The following is a 27463-nucleotide window of genomic DNA, read 5'->3' on the forward strand; positions in this document are numbered from 1 at the left end:
CATCATTCCGATTACCTAAGCCAATTAGGTTATATTACGTAAAATGTGCGTGAAAAGTGACGCTAGATTAGTATGCCTCGTCTCAAGTCTTTTTAAGGCGTCGTTCTGATTACCTAAGCATGGTTATGTTATATTACGCAATGTGTGTTTGAAATGTGACGCTAGATTAATTTGTTGCGTCTCAATTCTCTTTAACGCGTCGTTCTGATTACCTAAGCATGGTTATGTTATATTAAGCAAAGTGTGCGTGCAAAGAGACGCTAGATTAGTATGTCGCGTTTCAGGTCTCTGTAACGCGTTGGTACGATTACCTTAGCATGGTTTAGGTTATATTACGCAAAGTGCCCGTGAAAAGTGACGCTAGATTAGTACGTGACATCTCAAGTCTTTTTAACTCGTCGTTCTAATTTTCTAAGCGTGGTTTGGTTATATTACGCAAGTGTGCGTAAAAAGTGATGATAGATTAGTATTGCGCGTCTTAAGTCTATTAATCGCGTCGTTTCAATTACCATGCTTATGTCGCGTCACAAGGCTCTCTAACGCGTCGTTCTGATTACCTAAGCATGGTTAGGTTATATTACGTAAAGTGTTCGTGAAAAGTGACGCTAGATTAGTATGCCGCGTTTAAGTCTCTTTAAGGTGTCGTTTTGATTACCTAAGCGTGGTTATATTATATTACGCAAAGTGTGCTTGAAAAGTGACGCTAGATTAATTTGTCGCGTCTCAGTTCTCTTTAACGCGTCGTTCTGGTTACCTAAGCATGGTTAAATTTATATTAAGCAAAGTGTGCGTGAAAAGAGACGCTAGATTAGTATGTCGCTTTTTAAGTCTATATAATGCGTCGTTACGATTACCTTATCATGGTTATGTTATATTACGCAAATTGTGCGTGAAAAGTGACGCTAGATTAGTATGTGACGTCTCAAGTCTCTTTAACACGTCGTTCTAATTTCCTAAGCACGGTTTGGTTATATTACGCAAGTGTGCGTAAAAAGTGATGAAAGATTAGTATGGTGCGTCTTAAGTCTATTTAACGCGTCGTTTCGATTACCATGCTTATGTCGCGTCACAACTTTCTCTAACGCGTCGTTCCAATTACCAAAGCATGGTTAGGTTATATTACGCAGAGTATGAGTGAAAAATTACAATTTATTAGAATGTCGCGTCGCAAGTGTATTTAACGTGTCGTTACAATTAGCTAAGTATGGTTAAATTATATTACGCAGTGTGCGCGAAAAGTGACACTAGATTAGTATGTCGCGTCTCAAGGCTCTTTTACGCGTCGTCCGATTACCTAAGCATGGTTAGGTTATATTACGCTGGGTGTGCGTGGAAAGTGACTTTAGATTAGTATTTCACGTCTCAAGTCTCTCTAGAGTGCCGTTCCGATTTCCTAGGCATGGTTAAGTTATGTTACGCAATGTGTGCGTAAAAAGTGACGCTAGATTAATACGGCGCATCTCAAGTCTCTTTAACGCGTCATATCGATTACCATGCTTATGTCGCGTCAGAATTCTCTCTAACGCGTCGTTCTTATTACCTAAGCATGGTTAGGTTATATTACGTAAAGTGTGCGTGAAAAATGACAATAGATTAGTATATCGTGTCTCAAGTCTATTTATCGCGTCGTTCCAATTACCTAAGCATGGTTAGGTCATATTACAGTGAGGCTAGATTAGTATGTCGCTTCTCAAGTCTGTTTAACGCGTCATTCCGATTACATAAGCATAGTTAGGTTATATTAGGAAAAGTGTGCGTGAAAAGTGATGCTAGATTTGTATGTAGCATCTCAAGTCTCTTTAACGCGTCGTTCCGATTACATAAGCATGGTTAGGTTTTATTACGCAAAGTGTGTGTGAAAATTGACACTAGATTAGTATGGCGCGTCTCAAGTCTGTTTAACGCGTCGTTTCGATTTCCATGCTTATTCACAAGGCTCTCTAACGCGTCGTTCCGATTACCTAAGCATGGTTAGGTTATATTACGTAAAATGTGCGTGAAAAGTGACGCTAGATTAGTATGCTGGCAGCGTCTCAAGTCTCTTTAAGGCGTCGTTCTGATTACATAGATATGGTTATGTTATATTAAGCAAAGTGTGTTTGAAATATGACGCTAGATTAATTTGTTGCGTCTCAATTCTCTTTAACGCGTCGTTCTGATTACCTAAGCATGGTTAGGTTATATTTAGTATTTGACGTCTCAAGTCTCTTTAACTCGTCGTTCTAATTTCCTAAGGGTGGTTTGGTTATATTACGCAAGTGTGCGTAAAAAGTGATGATAGATTAGTATGGCGCCTAACCATGCTTAGGAAATCGGAACGACGCATTAGAGAGACTTGAGACACGACATACTACTCTAGTGTCACTTTTCACTCATACTTTTCGTAATATAACCTAACCAGACTTGAGACGCGACGTACTAAACTAGCAACACTTTTAAAGCACACTCTGCGTTATATAACCTAACCATACTTAGCTAATCGGAACGACGCGTAAATAAAATTGAGACGCGACATACCAATCAATTGTTATTTTTTACGCACACTTTGCGTAATATAACCTAACCATGCTTTGATAATCGGAACAACACGTTAAAGAGACTTGTGACGCGACATAAGCATGGTAATCGAAACGATGCGTTAAAGAAACTTGAGACGCGCCATACTAATCTAGCGTCACTTTTTACGCACATTTTGTGTAATATAACCTAACCATGCTTAGGTAATCAAAACGACGCGTTAAAGAGACTTGAGACGCGACATACTGATCTAGCGTCACTTTTCACGCACATTTTGCGTAATATAACCTAACCATGCTTAGGAAATTGAAACGACGTGTTAGAAACACTTGAGACGCGACATACTAATCTAACGTAACTTTTCAGGCACACTTTGCTTGATATAACTTAACCATGATTATGTAATCGGAACAACGCGTTAATGAGACTTGTGATGCGAGATAAGCATGGTAATCGAAACGACACTTTAAACCATGCTTAGATTATCGAAACGACGCGTTAATGAGAATTGAGACTGGACATACTAATCTAGCGTCACTTTTCACGCACACTTTGGGTAATTTAACCTAACCATGCTTAGGTGATCGGAACGACGCCTTAGAGAGACGTGTGACGCGACCTAAGCATGGTAATCGAAACGATGCGTTTAAAAGACTTGTGACACGACATACTAATCTAGCGTCACTTTTTACGCATACCTTTTGTAATATAACCAAACCATGCATAGGCAATCGGAACAACGCGTTAGATAGACTAAAGACACGACATACTAATCTATTGTCATTTATCACGCACACTTTGCGTAATATAACCTAACCATGTATGGGTAATCGGAACGACGCGTTAAAATAGACTTGAGGCACGACATACTAATCTATTGTCATTTTTTATGAACACATTGCGTAATATAACCTAAGCATGCTTAGGTAATCAGAAAAACGCGTTAGAGACTTGTGACGCGATATAAGCATGGTAATCGAAACAAAGCGTTAAAGAGACTTGAGACGCGCCATACGAATCTAGCATCACTTTTTACGCACACTTTGCGTAATATAACCTAACCATGCTTAGGTAATCGGAATGACGCGTTAAAGAGACTTGAGATGCGACATACTAGTCTAGTGTCCCTTTTCACGCACACTTTGCTTAATCCAACCTAACCATGCTTAGCTAATCGGAATGACGCGTTAAACAGACTTGAGACGCGACATAGTATTCTAGCGTCACTTCTGACACACGCTTTGCGTAAATAACCTAACCATACTTAGGTAATTGGAACGACGCGTTAAAGAGATTTTAGACGCGGCATACTAATGTAGTCACTTTTCACGCACACTTTGCGTAATATAACCTAACCATACTTAGGTAATCGTAACGACACGTTAAAGAGACTTGAGACGTTTGACATACTAATCTATTGTTACTTTTCACGCACACTTTACGTACTATAACCTAACCATGCTTACGTTAATCGGAACGACGCGTTAGAGAGACTTGTAACGCAACATAAGCATGGTAATCGAAATGTCGCGTTAATGACAGTTGAGACGCGACATACTAATCTAGCGTCACTTTTCACGTTAACTTTGCATAATATAACAACCATTCTTAGGTAATCGGAACGATGCATTAAAGAGCCTTGAGACGGGACATTCTAATCTAGCGTCACCTTTCATGCACACCGTGCGTAATATAACCTAACCATGCTTGGATAATCGGAACGATGCGTTAAAGAGACTTGAGACGTGACATACTAATCAATTGTTAATTTTCACGCACACTCTGCGTAATATAACCTAACCATTCTTAGGTAATCGGAACAACCCATTAGAGAGACTTGTGAGACGACATAAGTATGGCAATCAAAACAACATGTTAAAGAGACTTGAGACGCAACATGCTAATCTAGCATCACTTTTCACGTACACATTGCATAATATAACTAACCATGCTAAGGTAATCGGAACGATGAGTTAGATAGACTTAAGTCGTGACATACTAATCTATTGTCATTTTTCACGCACACTTTACGTAATATAACCTAACTATGCTTAAGTAATTGGAACGACTCGTTAAATGGACTTGAGTCGCGACATACTAATCTATTGTCATTTTTCACGCACACTTTGGTAATCGGAACGACGCGTTAGAGAGACTTGTGATGCGACATAAGCATGGTAATCGAAACGACGCGTTAAAAAGACTTGAGACGTGCCATATTAATCTAGCGTCACTTTTTACGCACATTTTGCGTAATATAACCTAACCATGCTTAGGAAATCGGAACGACGCGTTAGAGCGACTTGAGACGCGACATACTACTCTAGTGTCACTTTTCACGCACACTTTACGTAATATAACCTAACCATGCTTAGGAAATTGAAACAACGCGTTAGAGAGACTTTACACGCGACATACTGATTTAACGTCACTTTCACGCAAATTTTGCGTAATATAACCAAACCATGCATAGGTAATCGAAACAACGCGTTAAAGAGACTTGTGACGCGAGATAAGCATGGTAATCGAAACGACGCTTTAAAGAGACTTGAGAGGAATCATACTTCTAGCGTCACTTTTTACACAAACTTTGCGTAATATAACCTAACCATGCTGAGATAATCAAACGACGCGTTAAAGAGACTTGAGATTTGACATACTATTCTAGCGTCACTTTTCACGCACACTTTGCGTAATATAACCTAACCCTGCTTAGGTAATTGGAACGACGCGTTAGAGAGACGTGTGACGCGACCTAAGCATGGTAATCGAAATGATGCGTTAAAGAGACTTGAGACACGACATACTAATCTAACGTCACTTTTCACGCACACCTTGCGTAAAATAACCTAACAAGGCTTAGGTAATCAGAACGACGCATTAGATAGACTTAAGACACGACGTACTAATCTATTGTCTTTTTTCACGCACAACCTAACCATGATTAAGTAATCGGAACGACGCGTAAATAGTCTTGAGATGGGACATACTAATCTATTGTTATTTTTTATGCACACTTTGCGTAATGTAACCTAACCATGCTTAGGCAATCGGAACAACGGGTTAAAGAGACTTGTGACGCGACAAAAGCATGGTAATCGGAACGACGCGTTAAAGAGACTTGAGACGCGCCATACTAATCTAGCATCACTTATACGCACACTTTGCGTAATATAACCTAACCATGCTTAGGTAATCGGAACGACGCGTTAAAGAGACTTCAGACGCGACATACTAATCTAGCGTCATTTATAACGCACACTTTGCGTAATATAACCTAACCATGCTTAGGTAATCAGAACGACGCGTTAAATAGACTTGAGATGAGACATACTAATCTAGTCACTTTTCACGCACACTTTGCGTAATATAACCTAACCATGCTTAGGTAATCGTAACGACGAGTTAAAGAGACTTGAGACGTGACATAATAATCTATTGTTACTTTTCACGCACATTTTGTGTACTATAACCTAAGCATACTTAAGGTAATCGGAACTACGCGTTAGAGAGACTTGTGACGCGACATAAGCATGGTAATCGAAACGACGCGTTAAAGACAGTTGAGAGGCGACATACTAATCTAGCGTCATTTCTAACGCACACTTTGCGTAATATAACCTAACCATGCTTAGGTAATCAGAACGACGCGTTAAATAGACTTGAGATGTGACATACTAATCTAGTCACTTTTCACGCACACTTTGCGTAATATAACCTAACCATGCTTAGGTAATCGGAATAAAGCATTAAAGAGCCTTGAGACGGGAGATTCTAATCTAGCGTCACCTTTCACGCACACCTTGCGTAATATAACCTAACCATGCTTAGGTAATCCGAACGACGCGTTAAATAGACTTGAGACGCGACATACTAATCTAGCATTACTTCTCTCGCACACTTTGCGTAATATAACCTAACCATTCTTGGATAATCGGAACGATACGTTAAAGAGACTTGAGACGCGACATACTAATCAATTGTTAATTTTCACGCACACTCTGCGTAATATAACCTAACTATTATTAGGTAATCGGAACGACCCATTAATCTAGCATCACTTTTTACGTACGCATTGCATAATATAACCTAACCATGCTAAGGTAATCGAAACGACGAGTTAGATAGACTTAAATGGCGACATACTAATCTATTGTTATTTTTCACGCAATCTTTGTGTAATATAACCTAACCATGCTTAAGTAATTGGAACGACTCAATAAATGGACTTGAGTCGCGACATACTAATCTATTGTCATTTTTCACGCACACTTTGGCAATCAGAATGGCGCGTTAGAGAGACTTGTGATGCGACATAAGCATGGTAATTGAAACGACGCGTTAATAAGACTTGAGACGCGTCATATTAATCTAGCGTCACTTTTTACGCACACTTTGCGTAATATAACCTCACCTTGCTTAGAAAATCGGAACGACGCGTTAGAGACACTTGAGACACGACATACTATACTCTAGTGTCACTTTTCAAGCACACTTTACGTAATATAACCTAACCATGCTTAGGAAATTGAAACGACGCGTTAGAGAGACATTAGACGCGACATACTAATATAACCTAACTATGCTTAAGTAATAAGAACGACTCTTTAAATGGACTTGAGTCGCGACATAGTAATATATTGTTATTTTTCACGCACACTTTGGCAATCGGAATGGCGCGTTAGAGAGACTTGTGATGCGACATAAGCATGGTAATCGAAACGACGCGTTAAAAAGACTTGAAACGTGTCATATTAATCTAGCGTCACTTTTTACGCACACTTTGCGTAATATAACCTAACCTTGCTTAGAAAATCGGAACGACGCGTTAGAGAGACTTGAGACACGACATACTCTAGTGTCACTTTTCATGCACACTTTACGTAATATAACCTAACCATGCTTAGGAAATTGAAACGACGCGTTAGAGAGACATTAGACGCGACATACTGATATAACCTAACCATGCATAGGTAATCGGAACAACGCGTCAAAGAGACTTGTGACGCGAAATAAGCATGGTAATCAAAACGACGCTTTAAAGAGACCTGAGACGAATAATACTAATCTAGCGTCACTTTTTACACACACTTTGCGTAATATAACCTAACCATGCTTAGATAATCGAAACGACGCGTTAAAGAGACTTGAGATTGGACATACTATTCTAGCGTCACTTTTCACGCACACTTTGCATAATATAACCAAACCCTGCTTAGGTAATCGGAACGACGCGTTAGAGAGACGTGTGACGCGACCTAAGCATGGTAATCGAAATGATGCGTTAAAGAGACTTGAGACACGACATACTAATCTAGCGTCACTTTTCACGCACACCTTGCGTAAAATAACCTAACAAGGCTTAGTTATTCAGAACGATGCATTAGATAGACTTAAGACGCGACATACTTATCTATTGTCTTTTTTCACGCACAACATGCTTAAGTAATCTGAACGACGCGTAAATCGACTTGAGATGCGACATACTAATCTGCTGTCATTTTTTATGCACATTTTGCGTAATATAAGCTAACCATGCTTAGGTAATCAGAACAACGCGCTAAAGAGACTTGTGACGCGACATAAGCATGGTAATCGAAACGACGCGTTAAAGAGACTTGAGACGCGCCATACTAATCTAGCGTCACTTTTTACGCAAACTTTGCGTAATATAACCTAACCATGCTTTGGTAATCGGAACGACGCGTTAAAGAGACTTGAGACGCGACATAGTAATCTAGCGTCACTTTTCACCCATACTTTGTGTAATATAACCTAGCCGTACTTAGGTAATCTGATCGACACGTTAAACAGACTTGACACGCGGCATAATAATCTAGCGTCACTTTTGACACACGCTTTGCGTAAATAACCTAACCATGCTTAGGTAATCGGAAAAACGTTAAAGAGACTTGAGACGCGACATACTAATCTAGCGTCACTTTTCACGCACCATTTGCGTAATATAACCTAACCATTTAGGTAATCGGAGCGACGCGTTAAATAGACTTGAGACGCGACATACTAATCTAGCATCACTTTTCACGCACACATTGGTAATCGGAACAACGCGTTAGAGAGACTTGTGATGCGACATAAGCATGGTAATCTAAACGATGCGTTAAAAAGACTTGAGACGCGCCATATTAATCAAGCGTCACTTTTTACGAACATTTTGCATATTATAACCTGACCATGCTTAGGAAATCGGAATGACGCGTTAGAGAGACTTGAGACGCGACATACTACTCTAGTGTCACTTTTCACACACACTTTACGTAATATAACCTAACCATGCTTAGGAAATTGAAACAACGCGTTAGAGAGACTTTAGACGCGACATACTGATTTAACGTCACTTTTCACGCAAACTTTGCGTAATATAACCTAACCATGCATAGGTAATCGGAACAACGCGTTAAAGGGACTTGTGATGCGAGATAAGCATGTAATCAAAATGATGCTTTAAAGAGACTTGAGACGAATCATACTAATCTAACACACACTTTGCGTAATATAACCTAACTATGCGTAGATAATTGAAACGACGCGTTAAAGAGACTGAGATTGGACACACTATTCTAGCGTCACTTTTCACGAACACTTTGCGTAATATAACCTAACCCTACTTAGGTAATCGGAACGACACGTTAGAGAGACGTGTGATGCGACCTAAGCATGGTAATCAAAATGATGCGTTAAAGAGACTTGACTAATCTAGCGTCACTTTTCACGCACACCTTGCGTAAAATAACATAACAAGGCTTAGGTATTCGGAACGATGCGTTAGATAGACTTAAGATGCGACATTACTAATATGCCATTTTTTATGCACACTTTGCGTAATATAACCTAACCATGCTTAGGTAATCGGAACAACGCGTTAAAAAGACTTGTGATGCGACATAAGCATGGTAATCGAAACGACGTGATAAAGAGACTTGAGACGCGCCATACTAATCTAGCGTCACTTTTTACGCACACTTTGCGTAATATAACATAACCATGCTTAGTTAATCGGAACGACGTGTTAAAGAGACTTGAGACGCGACATACTAATCTAGCTTCACTTTTCACGCACACTTTGCATAATATTACCTAGCCATGCTTAGGTAATCCGATCGACGCGTTAAACAGACTTGAGACGCGGCATAATTATCTAGCGTCACTTTTGACACACTCTTTGCGTAAATAACCTAACCATGCTTACGTAATCGGAACGACGAGTTAAAGAGATTTGCGACGCGACATACTAATCTAGCGTCACTTTTCACGCACACTTTGCGTAATATAACCTAACCATGTTTAGGTAATCGGAACGACACGTGAAAGAGACTTGAGATGCGACATACTAATCTATTGTTACTTTTCACGCACACTTTGCGTACTATAAACTAACCAGGGTAATCGGAACGACGCGTTAGAGAGACTTGTGACGCGACATAAGCATGGTAATCGAAATGACGCGTTAAAGATACTTGACACGCGACATACTAATCTAGCATCACATTTCACGCAAACTTTACATAATATGACAACCATGATTAGGTATCAGAACGACGCATTAAAGAGCCTTGAGATGCGACATACTAATCTAGCGTCACCTTTCACGCACACCTTGCGTAATATAACGTAACCATGCTTAGGTAATCGGAACGACGCGTTAAAGAGACTGGAGACGCGACATACTAATCTAGCATTAATTTTCTCGCACACTTTGCGCAATATAACCTAACCATTCTTGGGTAATCGGAACGACCCATTAGAGAGACTTGAGACGCGATGTCAATTTTCATGTACATATTGCATAATATAACCAAACCATGCTTAAGTAATTGGAACGACGAGTTAGATTGACCTAAGACGCGACATACTAATCTATTGTCATTTTTCACGCACACTTTGCGTAATATTACCTAACCATGCTTAAGTAATTGGAACGACGCGTTAAATGGACTTGAGACGCGATATACTAATCTATTGTCATTTTTCACGCACACTCTGCGTAATATAACCTAACCATGCTTAGGTAATCGGAACCATGGGTTAGAGAGACTTCTGACGCGACATAAGCATGGTAATTGAAAAGACGCGTTAAAAAGACTTTAGACACGCCATATTAATCTAGCGTCACCTTATACGCACACTTTGCGTAATATAACCTAACCATGCTTAGGTAATCGGAATGACGCGTTAAAAAGATATTAGATGCGCCATATTAATCTACCGTCACTTTGTACGCACACTTTGCGTAATATAACCTAACCATGCTGAGGAAATTGGAACGACGCGTTAGAGAGGCTCGAGACGCCCATACTAATCTAGTTTCACTTTTCACGCACATTTTACGTAATATAACCTGACCATGCTTAGGAAATCGGAACGACGCGTTAGAGAGACTTAAGACGCGACATACTGATCTAACGTCACTTTTCAAGGACACTTTGCGTAATATAACCATGCTTAGAGGTAATCGGAACGACGCGTTAAAGAGACTTGTGACGCGACATACTTATATATAGCGTCCCTATTCACGCATACTTTGCATAAAATAACCTAACCATGCATAGGTAATCGGAACGGAGCGTTAAAGAGACTTGTGACGCGGCATAATAATCTAGCGTCACTTTTAACGCCCACTTTGCGTAATATAGCCTAACCATGCTTATAGCTAATCGGAACGTCGCGTTACAGAGACTTGTGACGCGACATAGTTATCTACTACACACTTTGAGTAATATAACCTAACCATAAAGGGTAATCGGAACGACGCGTTAAAGAGACTTGTATCTAGCATCACATTTAACGAACACTTAGCGTAATATAACCTAGCCATGCTTAGGTAATCGGAATGACGCGTTAAAGAAACTTTAGACGCGACATACTAATTTAGCGTCACTTTTAACGCACACTTTGCGTAGCATAACCGAACATGCTTACGTAATCGGAACGACGCGTTAAAGAACCTTAAGACGCAACATACTTGTATTGCGTTACTTTTAACGCACACTTGCGTAATATAAATTAACCATGCATAGGTAATTGGAACGACGCGTTAAAGAGACTTCTGGAGCGACATATATAGCGTCCCTTTTTACGCACACTTTGCATAATATAACCTAACCATGCATAGATAATCGGCAAACGCGTTAAAGACACTTGTGACGCCATATACTAATCGAGCCTCACTTTTAACGCACACTTTGCGTAATGTAACCTAACCATGCTTAGGTAATCATAACGACGCGTTAAAGAGAGTTGTGACGCGACTTACTTATATAGCGTCACTTTTCACGCACACTTTACTTAATATAACCTAAACATGCTTAGGTAATCAGAACGACGAGTTAAAGAGACTTGTGACGAGACATACTTATATAGCGTCACTTTTCACGCACAGTGCGTAATATAACCAAACCATTGTTAGGTAATCAGAACGACGCGTTAAAGAGACTAGTAACTCGACATATTAATCTAGTCACTTTTAACGCACACTTAGCGTAATATAACCTAACCGTGCTTAGATAATCGGAACGACCTGTTTAAGAGACTTGTGATCCGACATACTTATATAGCGTCGCTTTTCACGCACACTTTACATAAAATAACCTAACTGTTGTTAGGTAATCAGAATGACGCGTCAAAGAGACTTGTGACGTGACATACTAATCTAGTGTCACTTTTAACGCACCCTTTGCGTAATATAACCTAACCATGCTTAGGTAATCGAAACGATGCGTCAAAGAGACTTGAGACGCGACATATTAAACTTAGTAACACTTTTAAAACACACTCTGCGTTATATAACCTAACCATGCTTAGGTAATCGGAACGATGCGTTAAAGAGACTTGAGACGCGACACACTAATCTAGCGTCACTTATAACGCACACTTTGCGTAATATAACCTAACCATGCTTAGGTAATCGAAACGATGCGTCAAAGAGACTTGAGACGCGACATACTAAACTTAGTAACACTTTTAAAACACACTCTGCGTTATATAACCTAACCATGAAGAGACTTGAGACGCGACACACTAATCTAGTGTCACTTATAACGCACACTTTGCGTAATATAACCTAACCACACGTAGGTAATCGGAACGACCCGTTAAAAAGACTTGAGACGCTACATACTAGTTTCTTTAACGCGACATACTAGTTTCTTTAACGCGACATACAAGTCTCTTTAACTCGTTCCGATTACCTAAGCATGGTTAGGCTATTTTACGCAAATTGTGCATGAAAAGTGACGCTAGATTAGTATGTCGCGTCTTAGGTCTTTTTAACGCGTCGTTCTGATTACCCAAGCATGGTTAGGTTATTTTACGCAAAGTGTGCGTGAAAAGTGACGCTAGATTAGTATGTCGTGTCTCAAGTCTCTTTAACACGTCGTACGCAAATTGTGCATGAAAAGTGACGCTAGATTAGTATGTCGCGTCTTAGGTCGTTTTAACGCGTCGTTCTGATTACCCAAGCATGGTTAGGTTATTTTACGCAAAGTGTGCGTGAAAAGTGACGCTAGATTAGTATGTCGTGTCTCAAGTCTCTTTAACACGTCGTTCTGATAACCTAAAGCATGGTTAGGTTATATTATGCGAAGTGTGCGTGAAAAGTGATGCTAGATTAGTTTGTCGCATCCCAAGTCTCTCTAACGCGTCGTTCTGATTACCTAAGCATGGTTAGATTATATTACGCAAAGTGTGCTTGAAAAGTGACGCTATATTAGTATGTCGCAAATGAAGTCTCTTTAACGCATTGTTCTGATTACCTAAGCATGGTTATTTATATTACGTAAAGTGTGCGTAAAAAGTGACGCTAGATTAGTATGGCGCATCTTAAGTCTCTTTAACGCGTCGTTTCAATTACCATGCTTATGTCGCGTCAAAAGTCTCTCTAACGCGTCATTCCAATTACCCAATCATGGTTTGGTTATATTACGCAATATGTGATTTAAAAGTGACGCTAGATTAGTATGTCGTGTCAGAAGTCTCTCTAACGCGTCCTTCCGATTACCTAAGAATGGCTAGGTTGTATTACGCAAAGTATTCGTGAAAAGTGACGCTAGATTAGTATGTCGCGTCTCTAGTCTCTTTAAACCGCCTTTCCAATTACCTATTTATGGTTAGGTTATATTAAGGAAAGTGTGCGTTCAAAGTGACGCTAGATTACTATGTCGCCTCTCAAGTCTCTTTAACCCGTCGTTTCGATTAGCATGCTTAAGTCGCGTCGTAAGTATCTCTAACGCATCGTTCTTCTTACCTAAGCGTGGTTAGGTTATATTATGCAAAGTGTGCGTGAAAAGTGACGCTAGATTAGTATGTCGCGTCGCAAGTCTCTTTAACGCGTCGTTCCAATTACCTAAGCATGCTTAGGTTATATTATGTAATCAGAACGACGCGTTAAAAAGACCTAAGACGCGACATACTAATCTAGCGTTACTTTTCATGCACAATTTGCGTAAAATAGCCTAACCATGCTTAGGTAATCGGAACGAGTTAAAGAGACTTGTATGTCACGTTAAAGAAACTAGTATCTCGCGTCTCAAGTCTCTTTAACGCGTCGTTCCGACTACCTAAGCATGGTTAGGTTATATTACGCAAAGTGTGCATGAAAAGTAACGCTAGATCAGTATGTCGCGATTCAAGTCTCTTTAACGCGTTGTTCTGATTACCTAAGCATGGTTAGATTATATTACGCAAAGTGTGCATAAAAAGTGACGCTAGATTAGTATGGCGCATAATATAACCTAGGTAATGGGAACGACGCGTTAAATAGACTTGATACACGACATACTAAATCTATTGTAATTTTTCAGGCACACTTTGCGTAATATAACCTAATCATGCTTAGGTAATCGGAACGACGCATTAAATTGACTTGAGATGCGCCGTACTAATATTTTGTCATTTTTCACGCACACGTTGCGTAATATAACCTAACCATGCTTAAATAATCGGAACGACGCGTTACAGAGATTTGTGACGCGACGTAGGCATGGTAATTGAGACGCGTAATACTAATCTAGTGTCACTTTTTTCGCAATGCTTAGAAATCGGAACGACGCATTAGACAGACTTGATACGCAACATACTAATATATTATCATTTTTTCACGCACACTTTGCTTAATATAACCTATAATCTAGTGACACTTTTCAGGCACACTTTGCGTAATATAACCTAACCATGCTTAGGAAATAGGAACGACGCGTTACAGAGACTCGAGATGCGACATACTAATCTAGCGTCACTTTTCACAAACACGTTTAGTAATATAACCTAACCATACGTAGGTAATCGGAACGACGCGTTAAAGAGACTTTTGACGCGAGATAAGCATGGTGATCGAACGACGCGCTAAAGAGACTTGAGACGCGACATACTAATCTAGCGTCACTTTTCACGCACACTTTTCGTAATATAACCTAACCATGCTTCGTTAATCGAAACAACGCTTAAAGAGAATTGAGACGCAACATACTAAACTAGTGTCACTTTTCATGCAAATGTTGCACAATATAACCTAACCATGCTTAGGTAATCGGAACGACGGGTTAAAGAGCCTTGAGACGCGACATACTAATATACCGTCACCTTTCACGCACACCTTGCGTAATATAACCTAACCATGCTTAGGTAATCAGAACGACGCGTTAAACAAACTTGAAACGAGACATACTAATCTAGCGTCACTTTTCACGCACACTTTGCATAATATAACCTAACCATTCTCTTAGGTAATGGGAACGACGCATTAAATAGACTTGATACGCGGCATACTAATCAATTGTCATTTTTCACGCACACTTTGCGTAATATAACCTAATCATGCTTAGGTAATCGGAAGGACGCATTAAATTGACTCGAGACGCGACATACTAATATATTGTCATTTTTCACGCACACGTTGCGTAATATAACCTAATCATGCTTAGGTAATCGCAATGACGCGTTAGAGAGACATGTGACGCGACATAGCACGATAATCGAAACCACGCGTTATTGAGACTTGAGACGCGTAATACTAATCTAGTGTCACTTTTTTCGTAATGCTTAGAAATCGGAACAACGCATTAGAGAGACTTGATACGCAACATACTAATCTATTGTCATTTTTCACGCACGCTTTGCTTAATATACCCTAACCATGCTTAGGAAATAGGAACATCGCGTTAGAGAGACTTGAGACACGACATACTAATCTAGCGACAGTTTTTAGGCACACTTTGCGTGATATAACCTAACCATGCTTAGGAAATAGGAACGACGCGTTACAGAGACTTGAGACGTGACATACTAATCTAGCGTCACTTTTCACGAACACGTTTTGTAATATAACCTAACCATACTTAGGTAATCGGAAAGATGCGTTAAAGAGACTTTTGACACGAGATAAGCATGGTGATCGAACGACGCGTTAAAGAGACCTTAGACTCGACATACTAATCTAGCGTCACTAACCATGCTTAGTTAATCGAAACAACGCGTTCAAGAGAATTGAGACGCGGCATACTAATATATCGTCACTTTTCATGCACACTTTGTGTAATATAACCTAACAATGCTTTAGATAATCGGAACGACTCGTTAAAGAGCCTTGAGATGCGACATACTAATCTAGTGTCACTTTTCACGCACACCTTGCGTAATATATAGCCTAGGTAATGGGAACAACGCGTTAAATAGACTTGATACGCGACATACTAATCAATTGTCATTTTTCACGCACACTTTGCGTAATATAACCTAATCATGCTTAGGGGATCGGAACGATGCATTAACTTGACTTGAGACGCGCCGTACTAATATTTTGTCATTTTTCACGCACACGTTGCGTAATATAACCTAACCATGCTTAGGTAATCGGAACGACGCGTTATAGAGATTTGTGACGCGACGTAGGCATGGTAATCGAAACAACGCGTTATTGAGACTTGAGACGCGTAATACTAATCTAGTGTCACTTTTTTCGCAATGCTTAGAAATCGGAACGACGCATTAGAGAGACTTGATACGCTGTTATTGTCATTTTTCACGTACGCTTTGCTTAATATAACCTAACCATGCTTAGGAAATAGGAACATCGCGTTAGAGAGACTTGAGACACGACATACTAATCTAGTGACACTTTTCAGGCACACTTTGCGTAATATAACCTAACCATGCTTAGGAAATAGGAACGACGCGTTACAGAGACTTGAGATGCGACATACTAATATAGCGTCACTTTTCACGAACACGTTTAGTAATATAACCTAACCATACTTAGGTAATCGGAATGACGCGTTAAAGAGACTTTTGACGCGAGATAAGCATGGTGATCGAACGACGCGGTAAAGAGACTTGAGACGCGACATACTAATCTAGCGTCACTTTTCACGCACACTTTTCATAATATAACCTAACCATGCTTCGTTAATAGAAACAACGCTTAAAGAGAATTGAGACGCAACATACTAATCTAGTGTCACTTTTCTTGCAAACGTTGCGCAATATAACCTAACCATGATTAGGTAATCGGAACGACGCGTTAAAGAGCCTTGAGACGCGACATACTAATCTAGCGTCACCTTTCACGCACACCTTGCGTAATATAACCTAACCATGCTTAGGTAATCAGAACGACGCGTTAAACAAACTTGAAACGAGACATACTAATCTAGCGTCACTTTTCACGCACACTTTGCATAATATAACCTAACCATTCTTAGGTAATAGGAACGACGCGTTAAATAGACTTGATACGCGACATACTAATCAATTGTCATTTTTCACGCACACTTTGCGTAATATAACCTAATCATGCTTAGGTGATCGGAACGATGCATTAAATTGACTTGAGACGCGCCGTACTAATATTTTGTCATTTTTCACGCACACGTTGCGTAATATAACCTAACCATGCTTAGGTAATCAGAACGACGCGTTACAGAGATTTGTGACGCGACGTAGGCATGGTAATCGAAACAACGCGTTATTGAGACTTGAGACACGTAATACTAATCTAGTGTCACTTTTTTCGCAATGCTTAGAAATCGGAACGACGCATTAGAGAGACTTGATACGCTGTTATTGTCATTTTTCACGTACGCTTTGCTTAATATAACCTAACCATGCTTAGGAAATAGGAACATCGCGTTAGAGAGACTTGAGACACGACATACTAATCTAGCGACACTTTTTAGGCACACTTTGCGTAATATAACCTAACCATGCTTAGGAAATAGGAACGACGCGTTACAGAGACTTGAGATGCGACATACTAATCTAGCGTCACTTTTCACAAACACGTTTTGTAATATTACCTAACCATACTTAGGTAATCGGAAAGACGCGTTAAAGAGACTTTTGACGAGAGATAAGCATGGGGATCGAACGACGCGTTAAAGAGACTTGAGACTCGACATACTAATCTAGCGTCACTTTTCACGCACACTTTTCGTAATGTAACCTAACCATGCTTAGTTAATCTAAACAACGCCTAAAAGAGAATTGAGACGCGACATACTAATCTAGCGTCACTTTTCATGCACACTTTGTGTAATATAACCTAACAATCTTTAGATAATCGAAACGACTCGTTAAAGAGCCTTGAGATGCGACATACTAATCTAGTGTCACTTTTCACGTACACCTTGGGTAATATAACCTAGCCATGCTTAAGGTAATCAGAACGACGCGTTAAAGGGACTTGGGACGTGACATACTAATTTAGCGTCAATTTTCACGCACATTTTGCGTAATATAACCTAATCATGCTTAGTTAATCGGAACGACGTGTTAAATATACTTGAGACGTTACATACTAATCTAGCGTCACTTTTCAAGCACTCTTTGCATAATATAACCTAACCATGCTTAGGTAACATGAACGATTCCTTAAAGAGACTTGAGACACTATATACTAATCTATTGTTACTTTTCAGGCACTCTTTGCGTAATATAACCTAATCTTGCTTAGGTAATCGCAACGACGCGTTAGAGAGACATGTCACGCGACATAAGCATGGTAATCGAAACGACGCGATAAAGAGACTAGAGACGCGACGTACTAATCTATTGTCATTTTTCAGGCACACTTTGTGTAATATAACCTAACCATGCTTAGTTAATCAGAACGACGCGTTAAATAGACTGGAGATGCGACATACTAATCTATTTTCATTTTTCACGCACACGTTGCGTAATATAACCTAACCATGCTTAGGTAATCGGAACGACGCGTGAGATAGACTTGATACGTGACATACTAATCTATTGTCATTTTTCACGCACACTTTGCATAATATAACCTAACCATGCTTAGGTAATCGGAACAACGCGTTAAATAGACTTGAGATGCGACATACTAATCTATTTTCATTTTAATATAACCTAACCATGCTTAGATAATTAGAAAGACGCGTTAGAGAGACTTGTGACGTGACAGAAGCATGGTAATCGAAACGACGCGTTAAATAGACTGGAGACGCGTAATACTAATCTAGCGAACCTAACCATGCTTAGAAATTAGAACGAAGCGTTAGATAGACTTGAGATGTGACGTATTTATCTAGCGTCCCTTTTCAGGCACACTGTGCGTAATATAACCTAACCATGCTTAGGCAATGGGAACGACGTGTTAAAGAGACTTGTGACGGGAGATAAGCATGGTAATCGAAACGACGCGTTACAAAGACTTGAGACGCGACATACTAATCTAGCATCACTTTTCAGGCACATTTTGTGTAATATAACCTAACCATGCTTAGTTAGTCGGACCAACGCGTTAAAGAGAATTGACACGCGGCATACCAATTTAGGGTCACTTTTTACTCACACTTTGCGTAATATAACCTAACCATGCTTAGGTAATCCGAACGACGCGTTAGTCTCTAAGCATGGTAATCGAAAACGACGCGTTAAAGAAACTTGAGATACACTAATCTAGCGTCACTTTTCACGCACAAATTGCGTGATATATCCTAACCATGCTTAGGTAATCGGAACGATGCGTTAAGGAGCCTTGAGACACGACATACTAATCTAACGTCGCTTTTCACGCAAACTTTTCGTAATATAACCTAACCATGCTTAGTTAATCGGAACAACGCGATAAGGAGACTTGTGACGCAAGATAAGCATGGTAATCCAAACGACGCGTTAAAGAGACATGAGAAGCAACATAATAATCTAGCGTCACTTTTCACGCACACTTTGTGTAAAATAACCTAACCATGCTTGGGCAATCTGAACGACTCATTAAAGAGACCTAAGACGCGACATAGTAATTTATAGTCACTTTTCACGCAGACTTTGCGAAATATAGCATAACCATGCCAAGGTAATTGGAACGACGTGTTACAAAGACTTGAGATGCGAAATAATAATCTAGCGTCACTTTTCATGCAGTCTTTGTGTAAAATAACCTAAAGTTTAGGTAATCGGAATAACGCACGACATACTAATCTAGCGTCACTTTTCACGCACACTTTGTGTACTATAACCGAACAACCATGATTAGGTAATAGGAACGACGCGTTAAATAGACTTGAGACGCGACATACAAATCAATTGTCTTTTTTAACGCACATTTTGCATAATATAACCTAACCATGCTTAGGTAATAGAAACGACGCGTTAGAGAGACTTGTGACGCGACGTAAGCATGGTAATCGAAACGACGCGTTAAAGAGACTTGAGACGTGCCATTCTAATCTAGCGTCACTTTTTATTCACACTTCGCGTAATATAACATAACCATGCTTAAGCAATCGGAAAGACAAGTTAAAGAGACTTGAGACTCGACATACTAATCTAGCGTCACTTTTCACGCACACTTTGCGTAATATAACCTAACCATGTTTAGGAAATCGGAACGACGCGTTACATAGACTTGATACGCGACATACTAATCTATTGCCATTTTTTACGCAAACTTTGCGTAATATAACATAATCATGCTTAGGTAATCGGAACGACGCGATAGACTTAAGACGCGACATACTAATATATTGTCATTTTTCACACACATGTTGCGTAATATAACCTAACCATGCTTAGGTAATCGGAACGACGGGTTAGAGAGACTTGTGACGCGACATAGGCATGGTAATCGAAACGACGCGTTACAGAGACTTGAGACGCATAATACTAATATACCGTCACCTTTCACGCACACCTTGCGTAATATAACCTAACCATGCTTAGGTAATCTGAACGATGTGTTTAATAAACTTGAGACACGATAAACTAGTCTAACGTCACTTTTCACACAAACTTTGCTTAATATAACCTAACCATGCTTAGGTAATCATAACAACGCGTTAAAGAGAATTGAGACGCGACATACTGATCTAGGTAATCGGAACGATGAGTTAAATAGACTTGAGACGTGATATACTAATCTAGCATCACTTTTCACGCACACCTTGCGTAATATATAACCTAGCCATTTGAGATGTGACATTATGCACAGTTTGCGTAAAATAACCTAACTATACTTAGGTAATCGGAACAACGCGTTAAAGAGAATGGAGACGCGACATACTAATCTAGCGTCACTTTTCACGTACACTTTGCGTAATATAACCTAACCATTCTTAGGTAATCAGAATGATGTGTTAAATTGACTTGAGATGCGACGTACTAATCAATTGTTTTTTTTTCATTCACAATTTGTGTAATATAACCTAACGGTGCTTAGGTAATCGGAACCAGACGCGCTAGAGAGATTTGTGACGCGAGCTCGAAATGACGCGTCAAAGAGACTTGAGACGCGACATACTAATCTAGTGTCACTTTTCACGCATACTTTGCGTAATATAACCTAACCATGCTTAATGTCACTTTTCACGCACACTTTGCGTAATATAACCTAACCATGCTTAGGTAATCGGAATGACGGGTTAAATAGACTTGAGACGCGACATACTAATCTATTATCATTTCTCACGTACACTTTAAGCAATATAACCTAACCATGCTTAGGTAATCGGGATAACGCTTTAGAGAATTGTGACGCGACATACTAATCTAGCGTCACTTTTCACGCACATTTTGCGTAGTATAACCTATCCATGCTTAGGTAATCGGAACGACGCGTTAAATAGACTTGACAGGCGACATATTAATCAATTATCATTTTTCACGCACACTTTGCGTAATATAACCTAACCATGATGAGGAAATCGGAACGACGCGTTAGAAAGACTTAAGACGCCCATACTAATCTAGTTTCACTTTTCACGCACATTTTGCGTAATATAACCTGAACATGCTTAGGAAATCGGAACGACGTGTTAGAGAGAGTTGAGACGCGACATACTGATCTAACGTCACTTTTTAAGGACCATTTGCGTAATATAACCATGCTTAGAGGTAATCGGAACGACGCGTTAAAGAGACTTGTGATGCGAGATAATCATGGTAATTGGAACGACGCTTTAATAAGACTTGTGACGCGACATACTTATATAGCGTCCCTATTCATGCACACTTTGCATATAATAACCAAACCATGCATAGGTAATCGGAACGACGCGTTAAAGAGACTTGTTACGCGACATACTAATCTAGTGTCACTTTTAACGCACACTTTTCGTAATATAACCTAATCATGCTTAGGTAATCGGAACGACGCGTTACAGAGACTTGTGATGCGACATACTTAAATTGCATCACTTTTCACGCACACTTTACGTAATATAACATAACCATTATTAGGTAATCTGAACGACGCGTTAAAGAGCCTTGTGACGCGACTTACTAATCTAACGTCACTCTTTAACGCACACATTGCGTAATATAACCTAACCATACTTAGGTAATCGGAACGACGTGTTAAAGAGACTTGAGACGCGACATACTAATCTAGCATCACTTTTCAAGCACACCTCGCGTAATATAACCTAACTATGCTTAGGTAATTGGAACGATGCGTTAAAGAAAATTGAGATGTGACATATATAGCGTCAATTTTAATGCACACTTTGCGTAATATAACCTAACTATGCATAGGTAATTGGAACGACGCGTTAAAGAGACTTGTGACACGACATAACTATATAGCGTCCCTTTTCACGCATACTTTGCATAATATAACCTAACCATTCATGGTAATCTAGCCTCACTTTTAACGCACACTTTGCGGAGTCAGAACGACGCGTTAAAGAGTCTTGTGACACGACATACTTATATAGCGTTACTTTTCACGCACACTTCGCGTAATATAACCTAGCCATGCTTATGTAATCGGAACGATGCGTTAAAGAGATTTGAGACGCTACATACTAATCTATTGATCCTTTCACGCACACTTTGCGTACTATAACCTAACTATGCTTAGGTAATCGGAACGACGGGTTAGAGTGACTCGTGACGTGACATAAGCATGGTAATCGAAGCGACGCGTTAAAGAGACTTGAGACGCAACATACTATTCTAGTGTCACTTTAACGCGCATTTTCCGCAATATAACCTAACCATGCTTAGGTAATCGAAACGAAGCGTTAAAGAGACTTGTGATGCGACATACTTAGGGGTGTGCAAAAACCGACCGAAACCGAATAACCGAATAACCGAACCGAACCGACAAATTCGGTTCGGTTCGGTTTGAAAAAGTAGAATATTTTCGGTTGGTCGGTTCGGTTCGGTTTTTAGAGTAAAAAAATTTCAGTCACTTTAACACGTAAACCGAACCGAAAAATCGAACCGAACCGAAATAACCGACCGAACCGACAGGTTCGGTTCGGTATGATAAATTAAATTTTTTGAGAATTTCGGTTCGGTTCGGTTTCTTAAAAAACCAAAAATTTCGGTTCGGTCGGTTCGGTTTAACCGAATGCACACCCCTAGACATACTTATATAGCGTCACTTTTCACGCACACTTTACGTAAAATAACCCAACCACTGTTAGGTAATCAGAACGACGAGTTAAAGAGACTTGTGACGCGATATACTAATCTAGTGTCACTTTTAACGCACCCTTCACGTAAAATAACCTAAAAATGCTTAGGTAATCGGAATGATGCAACAAAGAGACTTGAGACGCGACATACTAATCTAGTGACACTTTTAAAACACACTTTGCGTTATATAACCTAACCATAAGGGTAATCGGAACGACGCATTAAAGAGACTTGAGATGCGACATACTAATCTAGCGTCACTTATAACGCATACTTTGCGTAATGTAAACTAACCATGCTTAAGTAATCGGAACGACGTGTTAAAAAGACTTGTGATGTGACATACTTATCTAGCATCACTTTTCACACACTTTATGTCATTGTTAGGTCATAACGAGTTAAAGAGACTTGTGACGCGACATACTAATCTAGTGTCACTTTTAATGTACACTTTACATCATATAACCTAACCACGCTTAAGTAATCGGAACGACGCGTTCAAGAGACTTGAGACGCGACATACTACTAATGTAGCATCACTTTTCACCCACACTTTGCGTAATATAACCTAACCACGCTGAGGTAATCAGAATGACACATAAAAGAGATTTCAGACGCGACATACTACTAAACTAGCATCACTTTTAATGCACACTTTGCGTTATCTAACCTAACCATGCCTAGGTAATCGGAACAACTCGTTGAATAGACTTGTGATGGGACATAGGAATATAGAGTCACTTTTCACACACACTTTGTGTAATATAACCTAACCATGTATAGCTAATCGGAACGGCGCGTTAAAGAGACTTGTGAGGCGACAGAATAATCGAGCGTCACTTTTAACGCACACTTTGCGTAATATAGCCTAACCATGCTTTGGTATTCAGAACGACGCGTTAAAGAGACTTGTGCGCGACATACTTATCTAGCATCACTTTTCACGCACACTTTGCGTAATATAACCTAACCATGCTTAGGTAATCGGAACGACGCGTTAAAGAGACTTGTATCTAGCGTCACATTTAACGCACACTTAGTGTAATATAACCTAACCATGATTAGGTAATCGGAATGACGCGTTAAAGAGACTTGAGACGCGACATACTAATCTAGCGTCACTTTTAACGCACACTTTGCGTAATATAACAGAATTATACTTAGGTAATCGCAACGACGCGTTAAAGAGACTTAAGGCGCAACATACTTATATAGCGTCACTTTTAAAGCACACTTTGTGTAATATAACCTAACCATGCATAGGTAATTGGAACGAAGCGTTAAAGAGACTTATGACGCGATATACTTTTATTGTGTCACTTTTCATGCACCCTTCACGTAATATAACCTAACCATTCTTAGGTAATCGGAACGATGCGACAATGAGACTTGAGACGCGACATACTAATCTAGCGACACTATTAAAACACAAGCTTAGGCAATCGGAACGACGCGTTAAAGAGACTTGAGACGCGACATACGAATAAGTCACTTATAACGCACACTTTGCGTAATATAACTTAACCATGCTTAGGTAATCGGAACGACGTGTTAAAAAGACTTGTGATGCGACATACATATATAGCGTCACTTTTCACGCACAGTTTACGTAATATAACCTATCCATTGTTAGGTCGGAACGACGCGTTAAAAAGACTTGTGACGCGACATACTAATCTACCGTCACTTTAAACGCACACTTTGGGTCATATAACCTAACCACGCTTAGGTAATCGGAACGACGCGTTAAAGAGACTTGAGACGCGACATACTACTAATCTAGCATCGACACGTTAAAGAGATTTGAGACGCGACATACTACTAATCTACCGTCAGTTTTAACTCACAATTTGCGTTATATAACCTAACCATGCCTAGGTAATCAGAGCGACTCGTTGAATAGGCTTGTGACGGGACATAGTAATCTAAATTCACTTTTCAGCACACTTTGCGTAATATAACCTAGCCATGCATAAGTAATTGGAATGGAGCGTTAAAGAGACTTGTGACGCGACATAATAATCTAGCGTCACTTTTAACACCCACTTTACGTAATATACCCGAACACCATGCTTATAGCTAATCGGAAAGTCGCATTAAAGAGACTTGTGACGCGACATACTTATCTACCGCACACTTTGCATAATATAACCTAACCATGCTTAGTAATCAGAACGACGCGTTAAAGAGACTTGTATCTAGCATCACATTTAATTCACACTTAGCGTAATATAACCTAACCATGCTTAGATAATCGAAATGAAGCGTTAAAGAGACTTGTGATGCGACATACTTATATAGCGTCACTTTTCACGCACACTTTACGTAAAATAACCCCACCACTGTTAGGTAATCAGAACGACGAGTTAAAGAGACTTGTGACCCGATATACTAATTTAGTGTCACTTTTAACGCACCCTTCGCGTAAAATAACCTAACCATGCTTAGGTAATCCGAATGATGCAACAAAGAGACTTGAGACACAACATACTAATCTAATGACACTTTTAAAACACACTTTGCGTTATATAACCTAACCATGCTTAGGTAATCGGAACGACGTGTTAAAGAGACTTGAGACGCGACATACTAATCTAGCATCACTTATATCGCATACTTTGCGTAATATAACCTAACCATGCTTAGATAATCGGAACGACGTGTTAAAAAGACTTGTGATGTGACATATTTATCTAGCGTCACTTTTCACGCACACTTTATGTAATATAACCTAACCATTGTTAGGTCAGAACGATGCGTTAAAAAGACTTGTGACACGACATACTAATCTAGTGTCACTTTTAATGTACACTTTGCATCATATAACCTAACCACGCTTAGGTAATCGGAACGACGCGTTAAAGAGACTTGAGACGCGACACACTACTAAATCTAGCATCACTTTTCACCCATACTTTGCGTAATATAACCTAACCACGCTGAGGTAATCAGAATGACATGTTAAAGAGATTTCAGACGCGACATACTACTAAACTAGCGTCACTTTTAATGCACACTTTGCGTTATATAACCTAACCATGCCTAGGTAATCGGAACAACTAGTTGAATAGACTTGTGATGGGACATAGTAAAATAGAGTCACTTTTCACGCACACTTTGCGTAATATAACCTAACCATGCATATCTAATCGGAACGGCGCGTTAAAGAGACTTGTGCGCGACATACTTATCTAGCATCACTTTTTACGCACACTTTGCGTAATATAACCTAACCGTGCTTAGGTAATCGGAACGATGCGTTAAAGAGACTTGTATCTAGCGTCACATTTAACGCACACTTAGCATAAGATAACCTAACCATGCTTAGGTAATCGGAACGACTCGTTAAAGAGACTTGAGACGCGACATACTAATCTAGCGTCACTTTTAACGCATAATTAACGTAGTATAACCGAATTATACTTAGGTAATCGCAACGACGCGTTAAAGAGACTTAAGACGCAACATACTTATATAGCGTCACTTTTAACACACGCTTTGTGTAATAATGCATAGATAATTGGAACGAAGCGTTAAAGAGACTTGTGACGCAATATACTTTTATAGCATCACTTTTCATGCACCCTTCGCGTAATATAACCTAACCATGCTTAGGTAATCGAAACGATGCGACAAAGAGACTTGAGACGCGACATACTAATCTAGCGACACTTTTAAAACACAAGTTTAGGCAATCGGAACGACGCGTTAATGAGACTTGAGACGCGACATACTAATATAGCGTCACTTATAACGCACACTTTGCGTAACATAACCTAACCATGCTTCGGTAATCAGAACAACGTGTTAAAAAGACTTGTGATACGACATACTTATATAGCGTCACTTTTCACGCACAGTTTACGTAATATAACCTAACCATTGTTAGGTTAGAACGACGCGTTAAAAAGACTTGTGACGCGACATACTAATCTAGCGTCACTTTAAACGCACACTTTGGGTCATATAACCTAACCACGCTTACGTAATCGGAACGACGCATTAAAGAGACTTGAGACGCGAAATATTACTAATCTTGCATCACTTTTCACGC

This window comes from Mercurialis annua, linkage group LG7, assembly GCF_937616625.2.
Source record: "Mercurialis annua linkage group LG7, ddMerAnnu1.2, whole genome shotgun sequence".
NCBI classification, from domain to species: domain Eukaryota; kingdom Viridiplantae; phylum Streptophyta; class Magnoliopsida; order Malpighiales; family Euphorbiaceae; genus Mercurialis; species Mercurialis annua.